This window comes from Passer montanus, unplaced genomic scaffold (assembly GCF_014805655.1).
Source record: "Passer montanus isolate IOZ18808 unplaced genomic scaffold, ASM1480565v1 scaffold18, whole genome shotgun sequence".
In the NCBI taxonomy this organism is placed as follows: domain Eukaryota; kingdom Metazoa; phylum Chordata; class Aves; order Passeriformes; family Passeridae; genus Passer; species Passer montanus.
Genome location: NW_024365381.1, coordinates 526,138 through 539,551, shown reverse-complemented (window position 1 = coordinate 539,551; position 13,414 = coordinate 526,138). Strand labels below are relative to the sequence as shown.

Below are 13,414 nucleotides of genomic sequence, written 5' to 3'. Positions count from 1 at the left end.
TCTGTCTTTTTTGTCCCCAGCACAAAAATGACATTGACCTGTTAGAGTGGGTCCAGAGGAGGGCCATGAAAATTATCCTGTGAAAAAGAGACTGACAAATTTGAGGTGGCTCAGCCTGAAGAAGAAGAAAAAGCTCTAGGAGACCTTATTGCAGCCTTTCAATAAAGGGAGTTTATAAAAAAGACAGGGGAAGATTTTTTTATTTTTTTTTTACCAGGGCCTATAGTGACAGTATTGTCATAGAATGAGTTTGCTTAACTGTATACTTCTCTCAGCATTAGTAGTGCTAAACTCAAGCTGTAACCTGAGAACTAGTCAAAAAAGGAATTGGAAACCTTTACTTGGACTTTTTTTGGAATCCTAAGGTGGAGCCTGTTGTAGTGCAAAGGTGCATAAATCCATAACAGGAAGTGTTCAAAGTTGGACAGGGCTTTGTGTTACCTGATCTAGGGAGAGGTGGTCCTGCCCATAGCAGGGGATGTGTACTAAATTGTCTTTGATGGTCCATTCCAACCCAAACCATTCTATGATTCTATGGAAAAATTGGTGGGTGTTTTGTCCACAAGCTAGTGCTATGTCTGGCTTGTGGATTCAGTATCACGCCGTGAAGACAGCTGGAACTCATAGGATGACATTTTGTCATAAGAGTGTACTGTTTGGATATCATAAAAATGTCTTTCTTATTGATGAAAGTTATTGTGGACTTTCTAGAAATTTTATCTGGAGTTTACAAAAAATATACTCCTATGTTGAGTCCAAACTGTAATTATTGTCAACATGATACAATAAAACATAGTAACCAAATTAAAAACTTTGTGGGAGATATATTTTCATTAATTATGAATATGCATATTCTGCATTAATAATATGGATTCTAAGGAAATAGAATTTAAAAGCTGATATTGTGAAATGTATTGTGACACTTGATTTGTTGGTCTTTACTGTTACATGGAGTAGTATAAATTCACTTTCCTTTCTAGTAAGCACTATTTGTGGAAGAGTTTAAATATATTGCTTTACCCACTGCAGATAAATTATTATTTTTTCAGTGGTTATCCTGAAAATAAGGGCAGGTTGCAACACTTTGGAGCTCCAGTATCGTTAACAAACAGGCAAGAGGTTACCTTCCCTTTGATGCTAAGTTCTTGAATCTTTGGTGGAATGAATAGTAACTTCTCTGGGCTGTGATTTTAACTTTGGTTTGGTTTTTTTTTTTAATTCACTCGTAGATAGAGCTCTTTGGAATAGCATCCAAGGGTTTGGCGATTGGAGTTTGTGTTTAGTGAGTAAATTTAAATTGTTTGGCTATTTCAACTTAATAAGTATCCACTTCAGTATTTTCATTCGCAGCTACGTTGCCTTCTGGTGCTTCAGATGCCTGAGAAAGTGATCCATTTCACCTCCCACAACACAGCTTTGGGTCCTCTGATCAAAATGAACTTCTTTCCCATAAGAAATGTGTGTGGTTGAAAGTGCCAATTCAAGTAAGCTGGTGTGAAATAGGAAAACTAAAGGAACAAAAAAGAAAAGTGTGAAAAGAAGAGTTGAGGTAGCATAAAAGTGGAAAATATGAGATTGAAAAAGGGTGTGCTCAGACCTTTCCAGGATTTTTTTTTTGTACAATGGGTTTTTGTTCATTAGCTATTAAGTTAATTAGGGATTAATTTAGACACAATATATTTGCACTGCAGCACAATCTAGTTTAGAAACTTGAAGCTGCCCAACTATTGTAAACAGAGATGAAAAAATTACTTTATCTTTCTTCTTGGGAAAGTTTCATGCCTTTTTAGCACAGCTAGAGCTTATCAGTGACCACATTAACCCATTTACAGCTAGTTCACATTTGTCTTCATTTGACTATAAAGACATACCCTTAGCTCAGGTCAAAGTATTATGTGCCAGTGGGTCAAAAGAATATTTGGACCTTACAAAACAAATGGATTAGCAACACCCGTGTTGTGTATGTAACCAGAGCTGTTGAATCCGTCTTGCCTGATCAGAGATAATCAAGTGGTCATAGTAAGTGTCAACTAATTGGTGAACACAAACAAGACATGGCTTCAAAATTATGTTTTGATCATGCCTAATTCTTACTTTCAGTTCATATTCTTCAAAATATTATTTCCTTTATTACAAGTGTTTTGGTTTTCAGTCTATTTCTGCCATTCACTTTTCCTTTTAGTCATAACTTTTTTTCTGAAGCCATCGTTCACCAATATAAGCCTTTCTCTTCAGAAGCCATTTGTCCATGAGCTGTCACAGCACTGTGTCTTTTCCTCTTCCAGCCATGTAGGTGCGTCTTAATTCCTCAGATCCCTCCTCTCCTTTAGAAGATAGACTCAATATTATGACAGAATTATTCTCAGAAAAGTTTGAACCAGATTTTTCAGTGATACTTTTGAAAAATTTGGGGCAGTTTTACTCAATAGTTATTTTTCTCCATCTTATTTGTAGAGAGAAGTAGGATATACCTTGCAATAACATTGCATTTGTAAGGCAAAGCCTTTGCATTGAAAGACTTGTTTGTTAGTATGCACAGAAAACGTGCTGCATTTCTGACTTGTCCTACTACAACATTGTTGAGTGAAATCTTTTTTCTACAAGCAAATACCTCAGATTTTCAGGTATTATTAAGAAAATAAGATGATGCTTGATTTGCAGCAGGCAATTTAAGATAATTGAAAATGCCCTTAATCTATCGTATTCATAACAAAAAATGTCAGGATTCAAACTGCCTTACAGGAGGTTACTAAAAGAAACAAGAAAAGTAGATAATCATTATCAGGCATTACTCAGTTTTTCTGCAGGTTGTATAAAGTTTGTGGGTGATTGAAAAAGAAGTGTGTTCTGTGTTGAGTTTGAGCAGTCTTCATTCAACTCTGTATTTTAGTTCAAGTATCATATTGTATCATACTTCAAGAAAAAAAATCTTGTCCATTAAATTAATGAGCTTGATTTACAAATTACATAGCTGTGTAATTGTTCTAGTTCTTCAGAGGGACTAAACACAAGAAATATTTAAAAGAATTAAAAGAAGAATTTAAGAATTTAAGAATTAAAAGCAGTTGATATTGAAAAGCAGTAAAATACAAGCAGAATTTAAAGGACATTGTTTCAGCAAAATCTCAGCTCACATATTGTTGAATTATTGTATCAAGCAAAATTTTTATCTTTATAGCAAATGCATACTTGTATTATATTAGGTTTGGGTATATATAATAAAAAGTCATTCTCAAAGTAACCAAATGTAATGCATTATCAGTATAATTGTAAAATTCTTAAGAAAAAAGAAAAAAAAATGTTTATCAGTGCTAATAGAAAGTGCAAAGGAGCTGGTTTAAAGACAGTGTTATCTTGCAAAACAAAACTTTGCTCCCAAAGTCAAGGTAACCATCTGTGTCCATGTCTAATTCAAGTACTGTGTGAGGAATGAATTCTGATGCCTTTAAGTTCACTTGCTAAAGAATACTCAAATATCTGACTGCAATAATGCCCTGAACTTTTATGTTTAACATGCTCAAGATACATTTTGAATGCTGAAAGCCTTGCTTTTATAGCCAGACAGGCATGACTTTTTCAGGTAGCAAGAGTGAATCTTAGCTATGATATAATCAAATAAATGTTTTCCCTCACTGCAGAAGTCTTGAGCTAAATTAATTCCTGGTGCTAATGAATGCAGCTCTGATGAAGTGAATGCTGTGTCTACACACGTCTACTTGGCTGTAGAATTGGCTTCCTGTTTTCTCACTACTAAGCTCTCACTTCCATTACTGTTCTGTCTTCTGATTAAACATCTCTTATATTTCCGTTAGGCATTCTTCAAAGACAAAGGAAACTAGACTTTTCTCACATAACTATTTAAAAAGATCATTCAGAAAATGAAGGGGGAAACACCTTGTGCTGGAGCTGATAATAATGTTAACCTGTTAACTTATTTCTAATTTATTCCAAGCTCATTCATCATGAACTGTATGAATTCTTTTAACCTTAACAAAGACTTAAAGACTGCATCATATCTCCAGTAAAGATTTAAGTATTCCTCTTACTAGTCATTGGGATTTCCAAGAGATTCTGTTTCCTTAAAAACTGCTGAAACAGATTATTACAAGTACTAGGACACTTGTATACGTATGTATTAAGAATACAATCCGAAGTGCTGGAAAATCTTCTCCACAGGGGCTTTGGATCAACTCTTTTTCTTTTTTTTTTTTTCTTTTTTTTTTTAACACATTATGTATTAAGAATACAATCCAAAGTGCTGGAAGTGCTGGAAAATCTTTTCCACAGGGGCTTTGGATCAACTCTTTTTCTTTTTTTTTTTTTCTTTTTTTTTTTAACACAAGCAACAGTGCTTTTGAAAAGAAGCAGTTACATCTCTCAATTGTCATGACTTAACAAGTATTCCAAAGGTGTTGTACTATTTCCTCTGAGGGCTGCTTCATTAGGACTTGGGGATTTCCATTGGAGCTTATGCATGGTCATTTTTCAATCCTCAGCAATTCTGAAATGCTATTTTAGTTCTTATAAGAATTCTTGATGAAAATTTCTAATGAGAAATGGAAAACTTTTTGCAATAGATTTTAAAACTTGTTGTGGTTCTACTACAGATGGTCTTGGTAATCTCCTTAGATTTCTTCAGTTATTTTTTGAAATCACCAAATTCTCTATAGTTACATTTTCTTACGGTCTCTCTTGTGACCAGACAGAAGCCGCAGCTGGAAGACAAGTAAAAATAATTGACTAGTGGCACAGTTGGTTCTTACCAGAATCCTCAGTTAATTACACAGTTCAGTTTTGGCAGCTGATAAAGATTTCTTCCCTGAAATTGTAGATTGATTTCAGACTTGTATGCAGTCTCATTTCATTTACGAATCTTCATTAAATCTTTTCTGACTACATCACAAAAAGGAAAAAAAATATCTACAAACATATCCACCACCTACATGTGTCAATCATAAAGCCAAGTCTATAGAAGTAGCAAAGCTCTAAAGTCACCTTAGAATGAGAAACAGCTTTAAGCACTTGGATTCGTTTCAGTATGTCACTTACTTTGGTAGAATAATGATGCATTAGTCGGTAATTGTCTGGTTATATCATAGCTGGATTCTATATTCCAGCAGTGGATGTGGCTTCTACATTTGCCAACAGCAATATTTGATATACTTTCAAATTTTAGTGTTCATTTAACATAAGGAGATCTGGGGTTTTTAAAGTGTTTTTCTTTGCTGCGTATGTGTATGGGGGGATCTTTTGCTTAGCCTGCAAAACAGAAAAGAATGTGTATGGCAGAAGTGCAGGTGATCAAGACCTACAACAGCTTATGTCATCAGGCACTGGGTTTTCTTTCTCACTTGCTACCATGTAGTGTTCTACAGCCCCTGTAATGAATTTAAATGACTTCTATCAAATGTGAAATTTGTTTTATTTTTAGTGTATGATACTGAGTGTGGAACATATTACCTACTTCACTAACGTCTAAAGCTGTTCGTTTCTAAAATTACGATCCACTTGCTGTCAGAAGAGGCTATATGTATTTCTCAAGGAATTTCTTTAGTGGATGATTTTAGCCGTATAGCAAATGGTTGGCTTCCTGTGCATACACTTGGCAGTGATAGCATAGTCCTCACAGCATACAGTACCCTAGCCCATTAACAGTGGAATATTGGAATCTTCAAATACTGTGGATATAACAATAGGAGTTCACAGATAGAATAAAACGATAGTTTTCATATGAAAAAACTAGATCAAAGCTAATGGAAAGAATGCTAGTTATAACGCATCCTATAAAGTGTTTTCCGTATTCGTTTACTTTTATGTTACCACAGGTGAAATAAGTTGGTTTTTTTTTTCTGTCAGGAGTTGCATTTTACCAATGAGTACTGCAAAAAGTTGTTTGTCATTAAAAAGATGCAGTGAGCCCATCAAATCATGGGAGAAGTATGGCAAGAAAAAGGGGAAGTGCAAGAAAGCAGACCTCAGTATAGGGTCTGGTAGGGGAATCTGGATATGTTTCAATGTTAGTGAAAACAGGGAAGGATGTGAATTACAGCTTGCCAATTTTCAACACACCACTGTCTAAGGCATAAAAAGGCAATTGTATTGGCTCTAAGTAGAAACAGCTCGCTGTTTTGTTCGCAGAATATTCTGAAATGACATTGCCAAAATTTAAGACAACAAAAGAAGTGGTGACATAACAAAGCAGGATTTCTTCTTGACTTTCAGAAATATATTACACCTTGCTTCATGTAGCTAGAACAGCTTTTTGGTCGCCTTGACATACTAGTGGCATATGAAAGCCCTGTGGATGGATGGAGCGTTAGATTGGAAGTAATAAGGTTGTGCCTGACTTACCTCCGCATTTGTAGCAGATGTTACAAATGTCATAACATGAACCTTTGGGATCAGACTGGAAAAAAAAAGCAAGACAACAGATGTAGGCCTCTTAGTTTTACCAGCAAGTATAGTCTGACACTATATAACACTGTTCTGACTTGATGTTAATACCCTGTCCTCCTCCTGAGAACAGAACCAGTGACACTAGCCATTTCTGTAGCAATGGTGCTGTAAAGGAGTGGCAGCAGTTTTCTTTTCAGAGGAATTTTCATACTAGTTTAAAAATAAGATAATAGAACTGTTTTTCCAGTAAGGGTCTTTCTGTGATATCTGAATAAGTAATCCAGATTTATCACTCATTTCTTCATGCAATCGTAATGTTTATGCATTTTTTTCTGCTGGTAGAGCCAAATCTCTTGGAGTGGACATTTATTTAAAGGACTGATAAATTATGACATTTTTAAGCCCTTGATTCACCCCACCTTTGTGTGTCTCTCTCCCTTGCACTATCCATCTGTCTCTATCTCTTTCTCTTCCATACTTCTGTAGAGTTTTTCCCAGTCTATTTACAAGAGATGGATTTCCTGGGAAGTGTCTACCTCACTTTAATTATTTTTCTTCTCCTGCTATTGATTTAAATTGAAAATATTTGTTTTTTACCTTCTGCGTTGTCCTCACCATGTTGGAGATTGTATGAAGTTATTCATTCCTTCTCTTTTTCTCACTAGTTCTTGCCAATGTTCCTGAATTTCATGGGAGGGGAATAAAATGAATGCAGGAGCATGGGCCCTTGTATTTTTTGCCCTGTGCTTCAATTTAAAGCAGGGGTGATTCTGTCTGCCACATCACTCCCTCAGGTGCTGCCATTCTTGAACTGGAGGCTTAGCCCTCTCCCTGAAGAATTTCATTGTCAGGGAGAAGAGTGGGGGTTCTCCCATGAAGAATTTTAATCACCCTGTCTGTAGCCCTTTTGAAGGAGGCACAATAGTTCCTATAGTAACTACTACAGTGTGGGAGAAAGGGCAGTGCTCCCACCCCCAGCCACAGATGGAGAACTCTCTTTGCTTGGATGACGGGAAATTCTTGCACAGCAAAGATTTCATCCTTTACAGTGAACAGAAAAAAAAATCTCTGAAATAAACTCTTAAATGTACATGTGCTAATTAAGAAACAGTGCTAGTTATCAAGCAGAGAACACAAAATATACTTATTTCATTTTTGGGGTTTCTAATTTTAAATTCAGAAAAGTGGGAAAAAAGGAGAGATATTTAGACTTTAAGAAACTTTGTCTCCTCCTCCCAGCCACCCTACCCCCACCCCCTAAAGAACAAATCCTGTGGGAAGAAGCAGACCTATAAACCAAATGAAGGTAATTGGAAAAGGAACAGGCTCCTAAAGCAGATGAAAACTTACACTATGACAGTCACTTATCTTGCTGCTTTTTTCCATTAATTTTGAATGTTTCTCAAGGGAAAGACATGTTATGTCTTCAAATCCAATGATTCCAGTTCAATTAACAATTAATATTCAATTAATATAATAACTTCTGCTTTTTGACAACATGTAAATTTTATCAATTTAAGTTATTGAAACTAAAAAAGCTATTAAAAAGAAGTTTAAAAGTATTAAGCAGCTTGAATTTGAAAAGCTTTGCTACAAATTCTGGAGCTTTTTCAGAGATGAACTACTGAAAATAGTAAAGCACACCTTGTGTTACATAATACTTTCATTAAATAGCCAGTACAATTCTTGACAACTAGGAAGCTATTCCATGGAAAGTTTAGGTTTGCTTTCTCAGCCATGGATCACCCAGTAATGAATTCATGCTCTTTACCGGTGACCAGAAGATAAATATCTAGAATACGAGGCATTCTTGTACACAAAATATAGATTTGAAGTGCTATTGTTAGTTTTGAAAGTTGATTATCATATACTGCATTATACATCTTACATGTAGTCCTTTGTGACAAATTTGTTCTTATACTTTATTGCTGTGATACTTCTTTGGTAATGACACAGTATTAATGATTCCCATAGCTTTACTAAAGCAAGATAAAATACCTTTCCACATATGTTGCAGCTTCATCTAAGATTTATTTCTTCTTCCCATCTGTGAAGGTGGATAAGAGACCTAAATTTTGGATCATATGATGGCTTACAGTGAGGTAACTGATGACACAATTTAATTTCTTTGGATACCCTTTCCAAATCAGAGGGCAACACCTCTGCTTACATCTTGCTGTTCATCTCTTATCTCACTTTAGATCATGATTTGAATGTACATCTTGTATACCAGGTATCCTCAGCTTCTAGGTGGAGGGGTTCTTTCTTACTGGAGATTTCTTTCAAAACTTAGAATTGGTCCTAAATGGGATAGCAAGGAACAATCAATGGGAAAAAAATATTCATGAAAAAGTATTAAACATGCAGTAAAGTTTTGGGGGTTTTTTTGGTTTTTGGGGTTGTTTTTTTGTGGGTTTTTTTGTTTTGTTTTTGGTTTTTTGGTTTTTTTGTTTTTTTAAAAAGGCTTCTATGAATGTTAGCATGCAGAAATACTGGGATCTAATGTTGATTACACTTCATCCTTTCCTGAGACTGAATCCTCTCTTGTTCAGTTTAGGCCTGCAGTCAGTGTTTGTCTTTTCTAAAACACGGCTTTTAAAAATTTCCAAATTACTCATTATGTCTCATGAGAAAGCTCCAATATTTCAAGATGACATTGCACCTCTTCCTGTAAAACCACGTTGATTACCAAATTCACCTCCATTTTCTTTCATGAACATTTGGAGTTTTCCATAGAAATCACTAAAGATACATTTTCATCAAGAATCTACTCTCCACCAAGGCAAATATATTAGAAATTGAATTGCCTTTTCAATAGATATTTCTTTCTACTCTGAAACAACAAAAAAAGTTATATTCTGGGAAAGAATATTTAAAATATTATAGGCACACTCATGCTGTGAACTGTTTCGCACACACAATCATCAGGTTCTTATGCTCTCTCATCTGGCACGATCATGTATTCTGTTGATACCTATGGGGAAAAATATTAACCAACCCTATGTGATGCTTCTGTGCAATTAGCCTGATATGGTAACATATTTTGTGAATAAAGCTGGTAATTTTCTTTTTTTTGGTGGGGTGTTTATAAACTTTCATATTTATGTAGGCCTGTTCCGGCTTTGCTAATTGAAGTCTGTCTTTATTGGGAGTCATAAATAGAGATCTTCAAGATGATCTCTGTTTTTTTATAATTCTTGACACAGCAGATTGCCTATAAGTTTACAGTGTGGTGGTCCTAAGTCCACCTCTGCTTCCAAGTGAACAAAACGTTCTTCTTAGAAAAATCAACAAAATTAAATAAAAAATATAAGGACTTTGAGGCTAACTAAGTAAAATATTTTAGGAGTAAGTAAAAGTTTAGGGAAAAGAATTTTTAAGTTCAGTTTAGTTTTTAAACTATTATTAAAGGAATAGAATTTTAAAGTTCTGTTTGAATTTTCCAAAATTTTCCACAAAAGCAGTTTATGTTGAGGGATGTCATGCAAAGTCTCACAGGAGTTTTTTAGGGGAAACTGATAATTGTGTTCATGTGTTGCTCTTCCATTCCTTGTGATCAAATACTGCTTGTGCTTTATTAGAACTCTGTCTGCACCAGAAGAAATGCATAGTGAACATCAGTGTTTGGTCTGTACTCCCACACATTAGAGCTGTGCTTAAGAGGAAATCCTTCCTTTTCTGGATGCAGAGAAATCTTTGTTAGGCAGTCTACATTTTTCTTTTTCATGGTTTCCCACTTTTTGTAGCACAATTGCAAATGCTCTCGAGGTTGCATTAAGCATGCTTAGACTGCCCCCAAGACACTCTGAAAGGGAGGTGGCTCTTCCTTCCCCTCATGCATAGCCAGATTAGTCATTGAGGGAGGAATTTTAAAGAGGAACTAATGAACAGTTAGAATTTTGTTTTTATGGAATAATCTCATGCCAGGAATAGACATGTCATTTTGGGTAGTAAAGGTCATAGTCCAATGCCTGGGAAAGTAAAACATTTTCATTGACAAATTCTTCTGCTCCAGAACAACAAAGTGCCCATGTGAAAGCAATCTTTCTATCTTCTTGTCACTATTAAAAGTCAGTGTTTAGTACAAATATTGTTTCAACCAACTTTTTGATTAATTTGTGCGTTCAAGTGTTAAACATTGTCGACTAAATGTAGGCAATACAAAATATGACTACGTGTGTAAAAGTCTATTCAGAGATGTTTGTTCATACTGCTAAAACAAGAGAAGCTTGGAAAAATTTAACCTGGATTTGCAACTTGTTTCCATTGTGACTCCTTCTGGAGTTTGGTACACGTGCTTCAGCCTTCTCCACATCCTAATTTCCCCTGCTTCATGTTACTCAAAAGAAGAAATTTATTTCATGCATACAGTATTTTGTTTCTGGAAAGAGTCTGCATTTAAAAAGGGAATCCACATTTTAAAAAAATATGTGCATCCACACCTTTAGGTCTGTGAAGGTTGCTGAGCTACTTTGATTTATGGATTTTTTGAAATACATCTTAAATTTCTTGCTCTTCAAGTTTTCTGTGCGTGGCTGAGCTGTGGCTGCTGATGGTTCTGTCCACAGGGTAAGAGATTTAGATGACTAGCTGTGGCTTGTGTGATGGAAAGCAGTTCAGTATTTATGGTTTATGTTTTGAAATTTTAGAATAAAATAGCATTGGGACTGCTTTTTAATCCAAACATTTCAGTCTATGTCTTCCTTTCGTCTATTGGCACGCCAGCAATTCATTCAATACAAATAAGAGGTTTTGTGCTGTGACTGGACTGTGAGATTGCCATGTTTCTGAAAGATATCAATGTGGTATGCACTTATATACCCAAAATAGCATATTTCTTCTGCTGCAAATAAATATCAAGAATATTTGAAAGCTCATGTAAGTAAAATAATAGGACAGTGAATCCAGATGATCAAAGAATTTAAGTTTCCCTTGTTCTATATTTGTTGTCTCATTCCTCAAAATATGAAGAATGATTGTTACGGAAATGCATGAAATAAGGTGCATATTTAAAATTTATTCATTTATCAAAAAAGAGTTGCAGCATGGCTACCAGAAACATAATTCTTTTCTGTGTAACATATTATCATGATTCTAAAATTAGGAACCGTCATAAGAACACCACATCACCTGACTAAGAGCAAGACACATAAATCCAAGAGTTCTAGTGATAGAAAAATATCAGTGAAGTGAATGGCATGAAAGTACTACAAGATATTTGTCTACGTGTATCCTAGCCACAAGTATGCAGTCATCGGTGGAGGATTTAACTGACAAATTTTAAAATGAAGATCTGACCCTCTCTTGTTTTCTAGTAAACTCATTGAACTTAAAGTGATTTCATTTGAGGTATAGAACTGAGAGTCCCAATTGTGAAGGACTGATGACTTACCTGTAAGTGTCATTTAAGGTTCAAGACACTGTTTTAAAAAGGGCTGCACTGACTTCAGGCACTTTATTCAAATTATGATGCTTAAATGCTAAAAACCCTGCAATTGACATCATAGAATTGGATTCAATATGTGATGGGTACACTTTAAGATGGTAACGTAAGGATATGGGCAGGAAACAGAAAATTAATTGAAAGGTAAATTCCACATGGTGGAATGGTGTTCAGCCAATGTGTGAAAAACATGACGCAGTTTAGCTGGAAGAATGAAAGCACCTAAAGGATTTCAGGGAAGGGTTGCAGGTTTACAGGTTGAGGGATTTTTTGGTCTTTACAATGCTCTTAAGGAGACTACTATGAAGCAATGTCTAGCAAGCCAAAACTGAATTTGCTTTTTTGTTTCTGATAGACGATAAATGAAATAACTTTAAAAAGCATCATGCTGACAGCAATCATGATCAGAATACTGAAAATCATTACAATGCTATATATTTTGTTTAGTCCCACAACTTAAGATAAAGTTTTCTTAAGAAATACAGTCTTGAGGAGTTTTCTTTCAGGATGTTAGTGTCTATGTCCTTGAATATGAGAAAAGAGGAGGACTTAGAAATACCAGCTCTACAGCAGTCTCCATTTGTAATTATGAGCTATTGCCTGAATCTATTAGCTATGAAGCCACCTGTTTGCTCAGTATAAATAGCTTAGAATTTCCTGCAAGGAAATTACATGAAACATCAATAAGAAATGATATTACATTTTCAGGTCAATATGACTATCATTACTTGGCATTTATCTTTTCCTACTGATATCATGTTTGGCAGCCAGTATCATAGAAGACCTAGAAATTGTTGCTCTGTGTTTTGTTTCCGTTCGTGTTAAATTGGCCTGTTCAGTAATGGCAGTCATTCATTCTGCTTGTTTTAACAGATCCTTGATATTTCATTTTTCTTATCATACACTGTAAAGACAGCAATGTGTAAAGATGGACTAGTGCTGTGATGGTTTCAGAGGCATTAGTCTCTCATGAGGATCTTGGGATGTAACTGCTTTTGTGCACACCTTAGAAGGGTGCAGAATGAGCTTCGCCTCTTCGCTCTGCTGTGGATATGCCTGATTTTGTCACTAAGACAGAAAAGAGAGCTTCCTGCAGCCCTGTGCCATCTTTTTTTGTGCTCTGGCTTTCTCTGATCATGTGGAAAAGGTAGCCCAGGCCTGAGAAGAAGCCTCAGTTTACAGTAGATGGCTACATTTGTTTATATGCAGACTTAATTTCTGGCTTTGTGTTCCTGGCATACAGAGTTGAACAGAATATTAGTTTTGTGATTTCTCAGCCTTTTTTGTAGTCACTGCTGCCTTTGAAGCATAACTATCTATTAGTCACTTTGTACTTTTAAACTACTTAATTTAGACACTGAAGTTTCAAGTACCTGTTCCAGCAATTAACATGGATATCTGGGGTACTAAAATACTTCTCTATACTGAGGAGAACTTTGATTTGAATACTTGATGTATTTCTAATGCTGACTTTTTAATGTTGCCTTTATTTCATTTCAGTTTCAAATAATAACATGTTCAGATAAACCTCTCAGATGTTTAGTAAAATAAACTTCCTAATTCATGAGTAACATT

The 13,414-nt window shown here is 35.3% G+C and overlaps 1 protein-coding gene across 8 annotated transcripts in view; it reads left to right on the top strand.

Moving 5' to 3' along the window:
• The window catches only part of NPAS3 (neuronal PAS domain protein 3), a 594,914-nt gene that overhangs the window by 284,873 nt on the left and 296,627 nt on the right, over nt 1-13,414 (top strand). The gene's annotated exons all lie outside the window — the stretch shown is intronic.